The sequence below is a fragment of the Bactrocera dorsalis genome, chromosome 6 (genome assembly GCF_023373825.1).
Source record: "Bactrocera dorsalis isolate Fly_Bdor chromosome 6, ASM2337382v1, whole genome shotgun sequence".
Lineage (NCBI taxonomy): Eukaryota > Metazoa > Arthropoda > Insecta > Diptera > Tephritidae > Bactrocera > Bactrocera dorsalis.
The window spans coordinates 31,684,295-31,697,301 of NC_064308.1; the positions used below are offsets into that span (position 1 = coordinate 31,684,295).

The 13,007-nt window shown below is 37.4% G+C and overlaps 1 protein-coding gene and 1 pseudogene across 1 annotated transcript in view; both read left to right on the forward strand.

Moving 5' to 3' along the window:
* The window catches only part of LOC125779386 (procathepsin L), a 323,484-nt gene that overhangs the window by 233,413 nt on the left and 77,064 nt on the right, over positions 1-13,007 (forward strand). The window lies entirely within an intron of this gene.
* On the forward strand, positions 6,479-6,672 carry LOC125779911 (small nucleolar RNA U3; annotated as a pseudogene).

Genomic DNA, 13,007 nt, shown 5'->3' on the forward strand with positions numbered 1-13,007 from the left:
AAATACGAGCCACATATGTACAAACATTCATAAGGGAATAATAAGTGTCACACGCATCTTTTCGCATCTCCGTTGTCACGAGCAACCAAGGCCGAAGCTCACGTTTTGTCAAAGAGTCAATGTGTCGAAACACTGATGCGACTACAAAGCGTCAGAACATTGTGTTGCTGGTAGAAAATCGGAGTTGTGCCGAAAAAAATAAACGAATGGCAGCCGATTGTCACCGCTTCCCTTGCCGCTGTAACAGCCTCGCCTACAAACGTGCCTAAATATGTACAGCCAGTCAAAAGCGCAAAATCGTGGCCCGAGTCAGCTGGCACGACCTATCTTATGGGCGCGCAATGTAACTGAACAGTGAAAAACGCTACTCCCTTCTCTCTTTGACGTGGAATGACGTGAAAATCCGCGACATTTGGATTTTTTCCGCAGCAAGCGTGGCAGCTGATTGCTTTCTCACAACGCAGGGTTGCCAATATCGATATACTGCGGTAATTATCAACTTTTATAATTCAATTTGTTCAATATGTTTAAATTTTCTTAAAAAACTCAAAATCAGAGTCGAATGCTATTATTTATAAATATATAAACTATTTTTAATAGTTTGTTTTCAGTTTTGATATTTTATATTGTAAAAAATTGTAATTGAAAACAAAGATGTGCGCAAAACTATATACATATGCGTATTGGGCAATGGCAACATTGTTCAAATGTAAACAAAAAATGTAAACAAACGCCATTAAAATAAACGTCAAATGAAAAGTTTATTGGATCGGTTCAAAAAGTGAAATGACGTGTGTGCTAATATATACTTGTTAACTATGGATGACGAAAAATTGATTGCTTTAGTTGAAACTAAAAACGAATTACATATATAATAAGAGAAGCCCATTCTATAAGCTGCAATCGAGGAAAGATGCCTTATGGAGTGAAATCGGAAGGAAGTTGAACGCAAGTGGTAAGTTGCTATGTTGTTTATGTAGTTAATAATAATTAATTATTTTTATAAAGGAGAAATGTGTCGCCGAAGATGGCTAACACTTCGCGACCGGTATGGGAGGGAAGTTCGGAAGGCTAACGCCCCCAGCGGCAGCGGGATGGAGTTGGACGCAATGAAGTTCCTTCAGCCACATATTGTACCACGGTCTAATTGAATATACATAATTGTATTTGAAATAAAAGCTTAAATTTACAGGGTTAGATTCCCACAAAATATTTGTGAAACCGCCGTCACCGATCAGGGTCAGTTGCAATCACCCACTGAAGACACTCGATTGCAGCCACATGGACATGCGCAGGAGGTGGAAGTGCCATCACCGCTATGGTCCAATCCGCCTATAAGTCCAATCGCAATATCGCTGTCGTCGCCATCGCCTCCTTTCACCGTGGCGCCATCCCCGACTCCTTCCGCATCCACCTCGCTTCCCTCACCATCCTGCTCTACGCAGGCGGCTACCCAAAAGGGTAGAAAGCGAGGTCAATCTGGGTCAACTACTAGCGAGGTTGACGAGAAAATGATAGAAGCCATCGAGATTTTTAAAAATAAATGGTCAACACAACCAACCCAGCATATCCAACAACAACAATCAGCAAGTGCAGTCAGCTGTGCAATCATTCCGCACTTTAATCGTGTCCATTTTAAATAAAATGGACGACGAAAAACAAGCTAGGGCAATAGAGAAAATGCTGCAAGCTGCGTTTGAAGTGCAGAGAGGAGAGTAATAAAATGTTAAGTTAATTTAATATATAAATGAAGTGTTTATTTTGAAATTGTTATTTTACTTTTATTTATATGTTGTTAGATAATTAATTTCTTATGTAAGTAAATATTTCAATAAATATGCTTTTGGTTTTAATTAAAAAAATGAAATAAAAAATCTCATGAACTAAAAAAAAAATGGTATTTATTTCTAGTAAGGTTCTCCAGGATCATATGGTCCTCCTGTAATAGAGTCTAAATTGTTCTGGAATGGTACAGATCCTTCATTTATAAAATAGTTAGCAAGTCTCTCCCGTACCTTAAACGCAGTTGAAGAACCTCTACGCACCGAAGTTCGCATTGGTCGTAAAGAGTTGTTTTCATTTTCCCGGCGCCACTCACCGGCAGGAACAATGTTATGTCCTTCCACTTGATCTACATAGTTCTCCGGGCAATACCAGCGATTGTGATCATTCAAAATTATAAAATTGTGTAAGGCTATGCGAGCCAACACAATTTTTTCACAATTTTCTGGATTACATTCAATCGTTGTTTTCAAAATTCTCCACCGAGCAGTCAATATTCCAAAGGAATTTTCTATGACTCTACGAGAGCGTGACAATCGATAATTAAAACTACGCTTCGTGTGTTTTAGATTAGCTCCAGGAAATGGGCACATTAAATTATTTTGTAATGGGAATGTGGCATCTCCAACGAAAAAGTAAGGAAAAGGTTCCGGTGACAAGTCAGACAGTGGCCCAGGTGGTGGCAAAGGCAGAGTGTTTTGTAATAATGCATGGCCAAATGGAGTAAGTCGAAAGATTCGTGCATAAATAATAACAGAAATGCATTATACTATAATGTTAATCAATTTAATATACAGTACCTCCGCCTCTTTGACTTCCATAGCTGCCAATACTAACTGCTGTGAACGTATATTTCGCATCACATACAGCCATCAAAACGATGCTAAAGAATTTTTTATAATTGTAAAACATCGAATTGGAATTGGCCGGGCACTTAATAGCAACGTGCTTATTATCAATTGCACCGACACAATTCGGAATGTTCCACATATTATAAAAATCTTTTGCAATGTCTTTGTATTGAGACTCTGTTGGCTCGCTTACATAAATTGGGGAAAGTAGCTGCCAGATTACTTCACACGTCTGTAATATGATTTCGCGTACTGTTGACTTTCCTAACTTATAGCTCCATGCAATGCTCTGCACCGACACGCCTTGTGACAAATAGCTAACAATTGTAAGAGAAGTACATATGTATATACATGCATACGTACAGTATATTAATTTGCAAAACACAACAAATCAACTTACAGTAATACCAACGAGAGCCTTTCCTCGGGTCCAATCCGCTGCCTTGGCTTCTTCAATGATTTCCATACCAAATTCAGAAGCAAATTATAAACGTCCGGCGGCATCCTTGTATGCAAAAAAAGTTTTTCTGGTTCCCTGTTTTTCATTACCATAAAAGTTTTTATCTGGTAACCGCAAACGCCCCAGTTTTGATTGATTGAGCGAATTTTGTACCTTCTTTTTGGTTTTTTGTTTTTATACTGTGTGTATAAACTATATAAAGAGTACAATTCGCATAAATCTAAAAACCTTTCACCACTATTGTCCACTTCCATATTGCTGCTGACACGATTTTTAGAATTGTATGAAATGTCAAACAAATGAAATGTAAACAAAAGAGAACAGCTGATTTCTGCGTTTTTACCGCGTTTTTCACTGTGCACACATTTTGCCGATAAGGAAGGAAAAGGAAGGAAGGAAGGGAGTAGCGTTTTTGACTGGCTGGTCTATGAGCGTGAATACATATCGACGCAGATTTTTGCTAGTCACGGAAAAATATTTTAGAATGGACAAATATTATAAATCGACAACTACGTTGCCACTTTTCTCACTTCTTTCTGTGAAGAAGCATCAGAAAGTTGTTCATTTTATGACTTTTAGCTTTTGCCATCGTCGCGAAAAGGCTCTTGTTGGCAAAGGCATGCTCGGGAAAATGTTACGGCGTCTCTTTTTATGAATGAAGCGAGGTCGTTTGTGGAATTTGCGCCTGCGTTTATGAATGAAATCGTTTTTGTTGTAATATCAGACCATAAAAAGCCCTTAATTTTCATAATAAGCTTTGCCCCAAACACGATACATTTCCCCTTGAAATTACATGGGAATTTGCCAGTTTTTACAAATATTTTTTTTTCTCTGGAACTTTCTCGTTTGTAGGAATAAAAAAGTCATATTCTTATACAGAATTGAATGCTCTACAAAAAACGTCGAACAAAACAATTGAATTTTACAAAAAAAAATTTCAATTTTCCGTAAAAGTTCGAAAATTCCAGAAATTACCCAGAAGTTTAACCTTGAATAACTTTTAAAGGGGTGAGTATATCGAAAAATTGTCCGGACGTTTTTTGTAGAGCATTCAATTCTGTATAAGAATATGACTTTTTTATTCCTACAGACAAGAAAGTTCCAGAGAAAAAAAAAAATATTTGTAAAAAGTGGCAAAATCCCATGTAATTTCCATGGGAAATGTAACGTGTTTGGGGCAAGGTTTATTATGAAAATTAAATTAATTAATTTTTTTTTAGATGGAAAACTAAAAGTTTAGGGGGCGTCTCGTCAAAAATAATCAATTTGGTAAATACCGGACACCCTAATGTATTTACATATAAGTACACTCGTACATGAATGTATGAACATGCAGCTCAATGCGCGCACATGTAATAAATATGTTGATATTCGTAAGTGATAAAATCATGATTTGAATTTCTGCGAGTTTTGGTTCTTCGAGCGGAGGAGAAAATAAAAATGCCGACGATGTTATTTCTGTGACATTATATTTTATTTTATTTTTTTTCAAATCATTTTCTGCTTATATAACTACTAAAGTGATTACAATTTTCTTAATCTATTTCTTTGTTTTACAAATATAAATATGTATAACCTTATTTTCTATTGAATGCAAACAAACATGATTGTGTGGTGTGGTGTGGTGTGTTGTGTGTGATGTTTACATGTTTTTCTTTAATCTTTTATTTTGACCAATTTACAATTTTTTGTTGTGTGGTGTCTGGTTGGGGTGATAATGTACACATAAAGGTAGAATTAGAGATGCTATAACATATCGCCATACCCATAACCGTTGTCATAACCGTAACGATATTTACTATTACCGATTATTGGTGCCATAACCATAATCAGCTGATCTTTCATTCGGAATTTTTGTTTTCATTTCAAAAGTGCCACACAAATTAAATAAAATGAGCAGTGACGAAGAAATCGATGCATTATTTCTTAATATTATAGCATTATATGCTAAAAAAAGCAATTCAAGCGAACAAGGCGATAGCGTGTCCATCCTATTAATGATAATAAGTTCCAAAGCGGATACCACCGAAAAACGTTCCTAAAAATAAAAGATATGGATGAAGAAGAATTTTTTGACCATACAAGAATGAATAGGAAGTTGTATGATACTTTATTGAAGTTAATGGCACCTTCAATGAGTTAATTCAAGGAACAAATCCATGCCGAATGGGATTTTGACCACGAACATTAACAAATTTTCTTTATATTCCAAGGCGCATAATTTTATATATTGAAGTTTGTTGAGGTCTATGTTGTAATTATAAATTTCTTCATTTGTTAAAATGCTTGGGTGAAAGATACCACTTTTTGCTGAAATAATGTTTTCCTGAGTTTGATTTACTGCGTCTTTGAGAATGTTTATCTTTATTGTTTGTTCATGAAGAATCAATATTTCGTCTGTTCTCTCTCGATACATTAAAGAATTCTTTCTTTCGTCTTCAATAATCTGTTTTAATTTTGTGAACGTGTTCGAAAAGAAATTGTTTATTTTTATTTGGTGGTTGAGAGCTGTAATTGAATTATGTAAATTTTCATATACTTTCTTAAAGTGATTGTCAATATCTATCCTATCTAAATCATCCATCGTTCCGAATAGAAATACATATATGTATAGAACTACTAACTTCTTTCCTTGGGATTAATGTTTTGATTTTACCTCTCAAGATTTCAATTTCATTAGATAGGGTGTAGCAATGTAGATGTGAATATATTTGCGAGATTTTTGTTATATTATTTAGTATGTAAAGAATTTCAAGAGGGTCAATTATGATAATTACGAGGTCAGATGACGAAAGAATCTGTTTAGTGTTGGTGATAATTTCTGTGTATCCATTGTCGGTATGTATGTGATATACTTTCAGTGTGACTGCATTACTAACTATTACGATTGCTATCATCAATGTTATTTTGAAGATGTATTTGACCTAAAAAAATTATTTGGACGTTTAATATTGGGTTGTCAAAAAAGTCTTGCGGTATTTTTATTGAATTTTTGAAGCTATACTTCTTATACGAGTTCGGAAACGGTTGCGATAGATTCGGGTTGCGCAACCTTGCTCAATATGAATCTAACGCAACCTTGTCTGCGAAGATGTTCGAGTAGCAAGGGAAGCGGTGACAATCGGCGGTCGTTTCTTTCGGCACAGCTCGACTTTTCTACCAACAACACAATGTTGCCATGCTTATGCTGTTGTTGTTTTTGTAGAACAATGTTTCAATTTTTGGTTGGTGATATATTCAGATGTATGCGCATATGTATGTTTGTATGCTTGTGCATTATTGAAGTTATACTTCTTTTTCTTTCGTTTGTCTTTCATTTCTGCGAATTCTCAACTATTTTGTGTAACTTTTGGTTGAAATACTCTGCATTGGCCGTTGAAAAATTAAGGCTATACTTTACAGGATTATTTCTGTAGTTAGTCATTTTTTGGAAATCGACCCGCGATGACAAGATATATCGTTTTATTTGACATCGTGAGGTTTATGAACTTCATTTCTAATTTTGTCTTGTGGCATATTAGAAATGATGTTTCTTCGTAAATCGCTCACTTACAACGGATAAAACGACTTCTGAGTGGTGATTTTAATGAATAAATTCCTTTTGGTTGAAATACTCTGCGTTGGCCGTTGAAAAGTTAAGTTAATGAACGTCTAGCCACAATCCGCATCAAAGCGAGGATCTTCAACACATCGCTGATTTGCGCCCACGCCCCGACGGAAGAGAAGGACGATGTGAACAAAGATGGCTTTTATGAGTGCTTGGAGCGCACTTATGAGAGATGCCCCCGCCACGATGTCAAAATCGTGCTTGGCGACTTCAACGCCAGGGTGGGCAAAGAAGGTATCTTTGGCACTACGGTCGGTAAATTCAGCCTCCACGAGGAAACATCCCTAAATGGGTTGAGGCTGATCGACTTCGCCGGGGCCCGAAATATGGTTATCTGTAGTACTAGATTCCAGAATAAGAAGATACATCAAGATACCTGGCTGTCTACGGATCGAAAAACCACCAACCAGATCGATCATGTTGTGATAGACGGAAGACACCCCTCCAGTGTTTTAGATGTACGTGAGTTCCGAGGTCCTAACATCGACTCGGACCACTATATTGTTGCAGCCAAAATTCGCACCCGCCTCTGTGCAGCAAAAAACGCACGCCAACAAACACAAGGAAGGTTCGACGTCGAGAATCTGCAATCACAACAGACAGCCGAACGATTTTCTACTCGGCTTGCACTCCTGCTCTCTGAGAGCACTCGTCAACAACTCGGTATAAGGGAACTGTGGGACGGCATTTCAAGCTCCTTACGTACAGTTGCAAACGAAACCATTGGTTTTCGGAAAAGGCAAAAGAACGGCTGGTACGATGAGGAGTGCCGTGTCGCAGCGGAGAGAAAACAGACTGCCTACCTCGCAACGTTACGATCGACCACAACACGTGCGGGATGGGATAGATACCGAGAGTTGAAGAGGGAAGCGAGACGCATTTGCAGACAGAAGAAGAAAGAGGCCGAAATGCGTGAGTACGAACAGCTTTATAAGCTGGCCAACAGGGGTAATGCTCGAAAATTCTACGAAAAAATGCGGCGGCTTACAGAAGGTTTCAAGACCGGAGCATACTCCTGTAGAACTCCCAAAGGTGATCTAGCCACCGATGCCCAGAGTATACTTAGATTATGGAGGGAACACTTCTCCAGTCTGCTGAATGGCAGTGAACGCACAACACCAGGAGAAGGCGAACCCGATACCCTAATCGATGACGATGGAGCAGACGTTCCATTACCCGACCATGAAGAAGTTCGAATAGCAATTGCCCGCATGAAAAACAACAAAGCGGCAGGGGCCGATGGATTGCCGGCCGAGCTATTCAAACACGGCGGCGAAGAGCTGATAAGGTGCATGCATCAGCTTCTTTGCAGAATATGGTCGGACGAAAGTATACCCAACGATTAGAATTTAAGTGTGCTATGACCAACCCATAAAAAAGGAGACCCCAGAATCTGCGCCAACTACCGTGGTATTAGCCTCCTCAACATCGCATATAAGGTTCTATCGAGCGTATTGTGTGAAAGATTAAAGCATACCGTCAACAAACTGATTGGACCTTATCAGTGTGGCTTTAGACCTGGAAAATCAACAACCGACCAGATATTCACCATGCGCCAAATCTTGAAAAAGACCCGTGAAAGGAGAATCGACACTCACCACCTATTCGTCGATTTCGAAGCTGCTTTCGACAGCACGAAAAAGAGCTGCCTTTATGCCGCGATGTCTGAATTTGGTATCCCCGCAAAACTAGTACGGCTGTGTAAACTGACGTTGAGCAACACGAAAAGCTCCGTCAGGATCGGGAAGGACCTCCCGAGCCGTTCGAAACCAAACGAGGTTTCAGACAAGGCGACTCACTATCGTGCGACTTTTTCAATCTGCTGCTGGAGAAAATTATTAGAGCTGCAGAACTGAATCGAGCAGGTACAATCTTTTATGAGAGTGTACAGCTGCTGGCGTATGTGGATGATATTGATATCATCGGTCTCAACACCCGCGTCGTTAGTCCTTATTGCCATTGCCGTTCATTAATTAAATAAATTATTTTAAAGTGATGATTTATAATTGAATATTTATGATAGTTATAAAAAAGTCGTACTTTAAATATTCATTAAATAAACACTATTTGCACTATTATTATTATTATTATTATTATTATTATACATATTTTATAATTAAATTTTTACCGAGGCAGCTTTTTCCAAGTATTGAAAATGAGATTGAAGATGGAATTTTAGAACCTCTTCCATTTTTTGAAGAGGATGTATCTTTTAATTTTGATAAGGCCGCGCAAACAGGTAGGGGTCTAACCGCAGGTACGGAAAGGAAGAAGAAATTGAGGGAAGAGTATAGGGTTTTGAAAATAAAGTTAGATCAAACAGAGCAGGAAAATAGAAGATTAAAGGCCCAGTTAGTTGAAATGGCCGCAGAGTTAGAAAGATGTAGGGAACAGCTAAGGAAAGCTCATTTAGGGAACAGTTAGACAATCTTTCTTTTGTTTGTAGTAAAGTTCCTCCTCAGTTAGGTGCTTGTATTAGGAGTAGTTTTATAAATAGTAATCGCCGTACCCATGGTCGGCGATATGACAATTTTTTGAAAACGATAGCTTTGGGTGTATTTTTTCTATCGCCAGTTGCTTATCGGCACTTAAAGCACCAATTAGATTTTCCATCCGAAAGTACTTTGGAAAACTTTGTTAGAGACTGGCCCCGTTTCCCAGGCTGCACCCAAAGTAGCATAAAATCGTTAGAGATTCGGAGTAGGGGATTCACTTTCGAACAAAAGTTCGTGTCGGTTTCATGTGATGAAATGTCACTGAAGTGTCATTTGCAGTATGATAGGAAATTCGATAGGGTGATAGGTGTTGAGGATTATGGCGATGAAAATCGCACTTCTAGATTAGCAACTACTGCAATGACTATAATGGTGCAAGGTGAAGAGCCTTGGTCCCACCCATTGGCTTATTTTTTCGTAAAAGGTTCCTGCAAAGGGGATGTCCTCAAGAAATACATTCTTGAAGCCATTACCCAACTGCATAATATAGGACTAATTCCTTGCCATTTTGTTTGCGACCAGGCCACCAATTTTCAGAATTTCTCTAGTTTGTTAGGTGTTTCAGCGTCACGGCCTTTTTTAATGTTAATGGCAAGGAGGTGTATTTTTTTTACGATAGCCCCCATTTGATAAAAAGTAGTCGTAACTGTTTACAAAATTTAAAAAATGCGGTTTTCTTTAAAAATAGTTGGGTAAGTTGGTCGGATATAGTTCATTTTTATGAAACCGACTCTAAGCCGAGTTATCGGTGTGCGCATAAATTAACCGATGCTCATATTTATTCAAGTACCTTCCAAAAAATGAAGGTTAAATTCGCGTCTCAAGTATTGAGTAATACGGTCGCTTCTTGTATGTTGTCCCTATATAGCTCGGGAGCCTTAAGCTCGAATAGTAGGAGCTTTATTAATACCGCGGAATTCGTTTCGTTTTTTAATAAATTATTTGATATTTTAAATAGCAGTTTCGTTGAGGCTGTTGTACCCACTAAAAAAGTGTTTGTAGGGTCAGGTTTTCCGTACTTGAAGACGAGACGACTATGTCAGGACAGTTTAGAACATTTTTTTGGGGAGATTCGAAGCAGAGGAGGTACTAGAGTAACGCCCTATATGTTCTCTAGTTTGTTTAGAAAATCGTGGGGCTTACGTTACGTAAACGTCGTAACAAAAGGAAACTGTGAGCTGCCTTTAGAACCTGATGCTACAGTAATTTCGGAACATAGTAATAATGTTCTACTTAATGTGCGTAATGACTCACTATTGAATGACCTTTCTTGGCAGGATTTTCAAGGTTTACCACGGCCTGAACACTCTCTCGTTAGATCAATCGCATTAGATAGTAGTTTAGAAATTAATTTTTTGGAAGAAAATGCGTTTAGCTACTTTTGCGGCTATTTTTATTTAAAAATTTTCAAACTGCACACATGTTCCCTGCCTTTACCATATTTAGGAAATGAAATTTCTTCGGACAAATTCATCTTCATGCATCAAAATCAAATACATAGACAAATGCAACTTAGTCAAGCCGCCTGAGGATTTTATTGCATTTGTAAAAATTTTAGAAATAAGATTTTTAGAAGAATTCGACAGTAATTGTCATAAAATAGGATTAGGAGATATTCTTTTTAATAAAATGAAAGATGTTAGGCCCTTTTTGTGTTGCGATAATTGTGACCCAAAACTAGTTTTAGCCCTTTTTATTAGAATTAGAATATATTTTTTAACTAAATTTTTAAATAAAGACCTTTCTGTCCCTAATTTTAAAAATAAATTTTTGTGTATTTCACTCCTATAGGTTTCAATTTTTTTTATTTTTTAGTGGTTACAATAAGCGAACTTAAAATTACGATAGAATATAAGAAAGTAAAAATTTTGTAAACAGTTAGGATACAGAGGCTTTAAAATAAGAAAGCAATAAGAAAGCAGGATGGAGTCATGTGTAGAAGTTCACGCAAGTGAGGAAAGTTCTCTGATTGCCATTCACTTGGGAGTGGCCAGAAACGATTCTTTTACATGTGACTCAAGCAGCTCACGACTTCCGGTCTTTGACCAAGTATCCTCTGGGTAGCCTAAGAACATCCGTTTGAAGGCGAGCTAACGTGAGAAGGCGAAGCATCCCCTGCATAGGGTTGTGCGCTGGGTTTGGGACCCGCCACGTAAAAAAACACCCCCAGTGAATAGTCTGACTCGGCTATAATCGCATAAGCGGTGTCTACGCCAATTAAGAAGAAGAAGAATTTGTTTAAGAAAAATTAAAATTTGGGATGTAAATGTAGGCATTTGTATATACAATGTAAAAAACTATATTATTGTGATATTTTTATATATTTTTTATATGAATTGTTATTGTTTTGTTTTAATCGTTATATGTATAATTTTATCGTTTTGTTTTTTTTTCGTTATACACTTGTTATTGTTATCGTTTTGTTGGTTTATGTAAATAAATTTATTAATGGGTGATATAGGCCTAAAGGGGAACCGAGCACCCAAAACTAACTTCGGTAACGCGCCGCTTTGCATACCTCCTGGGTGGTGTGGAAAGTGCAATTGGGCATTTTAATTTAAATTCCCAAAAATTCTTATTTTGTTCGATCTGGCAACAATGGAAAATGTTATAAAAAACGCTTATTTTGAGGTGCTCTCACACTAGAATAAGTTGGGCATCCCATTATCCCTGACGCTAAGGCTCGAGAACGCGAAATCAATTTTCATGAAATTTTCAGAAGTTATTCGCTGTGGCTCTGGAAAGGTTCAGAAATAGAAAAAAAAACTTTTCAGCAGAGAAAGACGAAAAATTGGAAATTTCCAAAAATTGACTTTTTTCATACAATTCTTTTTTCTTTTGTTTTTCAATATTTTGATTTGTAAATTTAATCTTTTATTTCGGCTATTTAAAAAAAATATTTTGAAAATTATTCAGTGAAAACTTTTTGTGTGTTTCAAACGAAGTGATCAATTACAGATTGAAATTTGTTACAAAGCCACGAAGAGGTCCCGCTAATATCGGTCGGTGTTCTTTTTGCCATCAACGCCAAGGCACATGAACGTGTACTCCCAGGATGCGATGACATACGTGTGGAATTATGGACTGGGGTCAATCAGCAAGCGATCGTCACGTTGTCACAGCACGACTTTTCAAACAACAGTTACGATGTTCTTCTTTGAATGGTGGATAGTGGTTCCACCAGATCAATATGATGAAGTCATTAAATTGATGAAATCATTTCTGCGGAAATTCCTTAAGCAGGGAAAGATCCAGTATTAAACGAAGTGATGAAAACCAATATGGTTCATGGACCTTGCGGACACCACAATCCCACTTCAGTTTGTATGTCTAACAATAAATGCACGAAACACTATCCACTTGCTTTTCTTTCGGAATCGCACACTGGAAATGATGGATATCCACTCTATCGTCGTAGCCCATCAGACGACCATACAACTTAGAGTAGTGAATATCGAAGTTTACAACATATGGATCGTACTATATTCTCCACTGTTGTCTAATTCACATTCAAAACTCATATCAATGTTTAGTATTGCAGTTTGGTGTAATCTATAAAATACGTTTGTAAGTACGTCACCAAAGGAACCAATATGGCGGTTATTGGTCTTGAACGATACGTCGATACGTGAACTGCAATAAAGCGCTTTGTAGGGTATTTACTTTTGCAATTCATGAACGTTTTTCGACTATTGTGCGTCTCGCAATTCATTTGAAGAATGGCTAAAGAGTGTTTTTCAACCCAGAGAATACAGTACAACCTGCGGAAACACTTCCAACAACATTGACATTTTCCTTAAAAATAATACAAT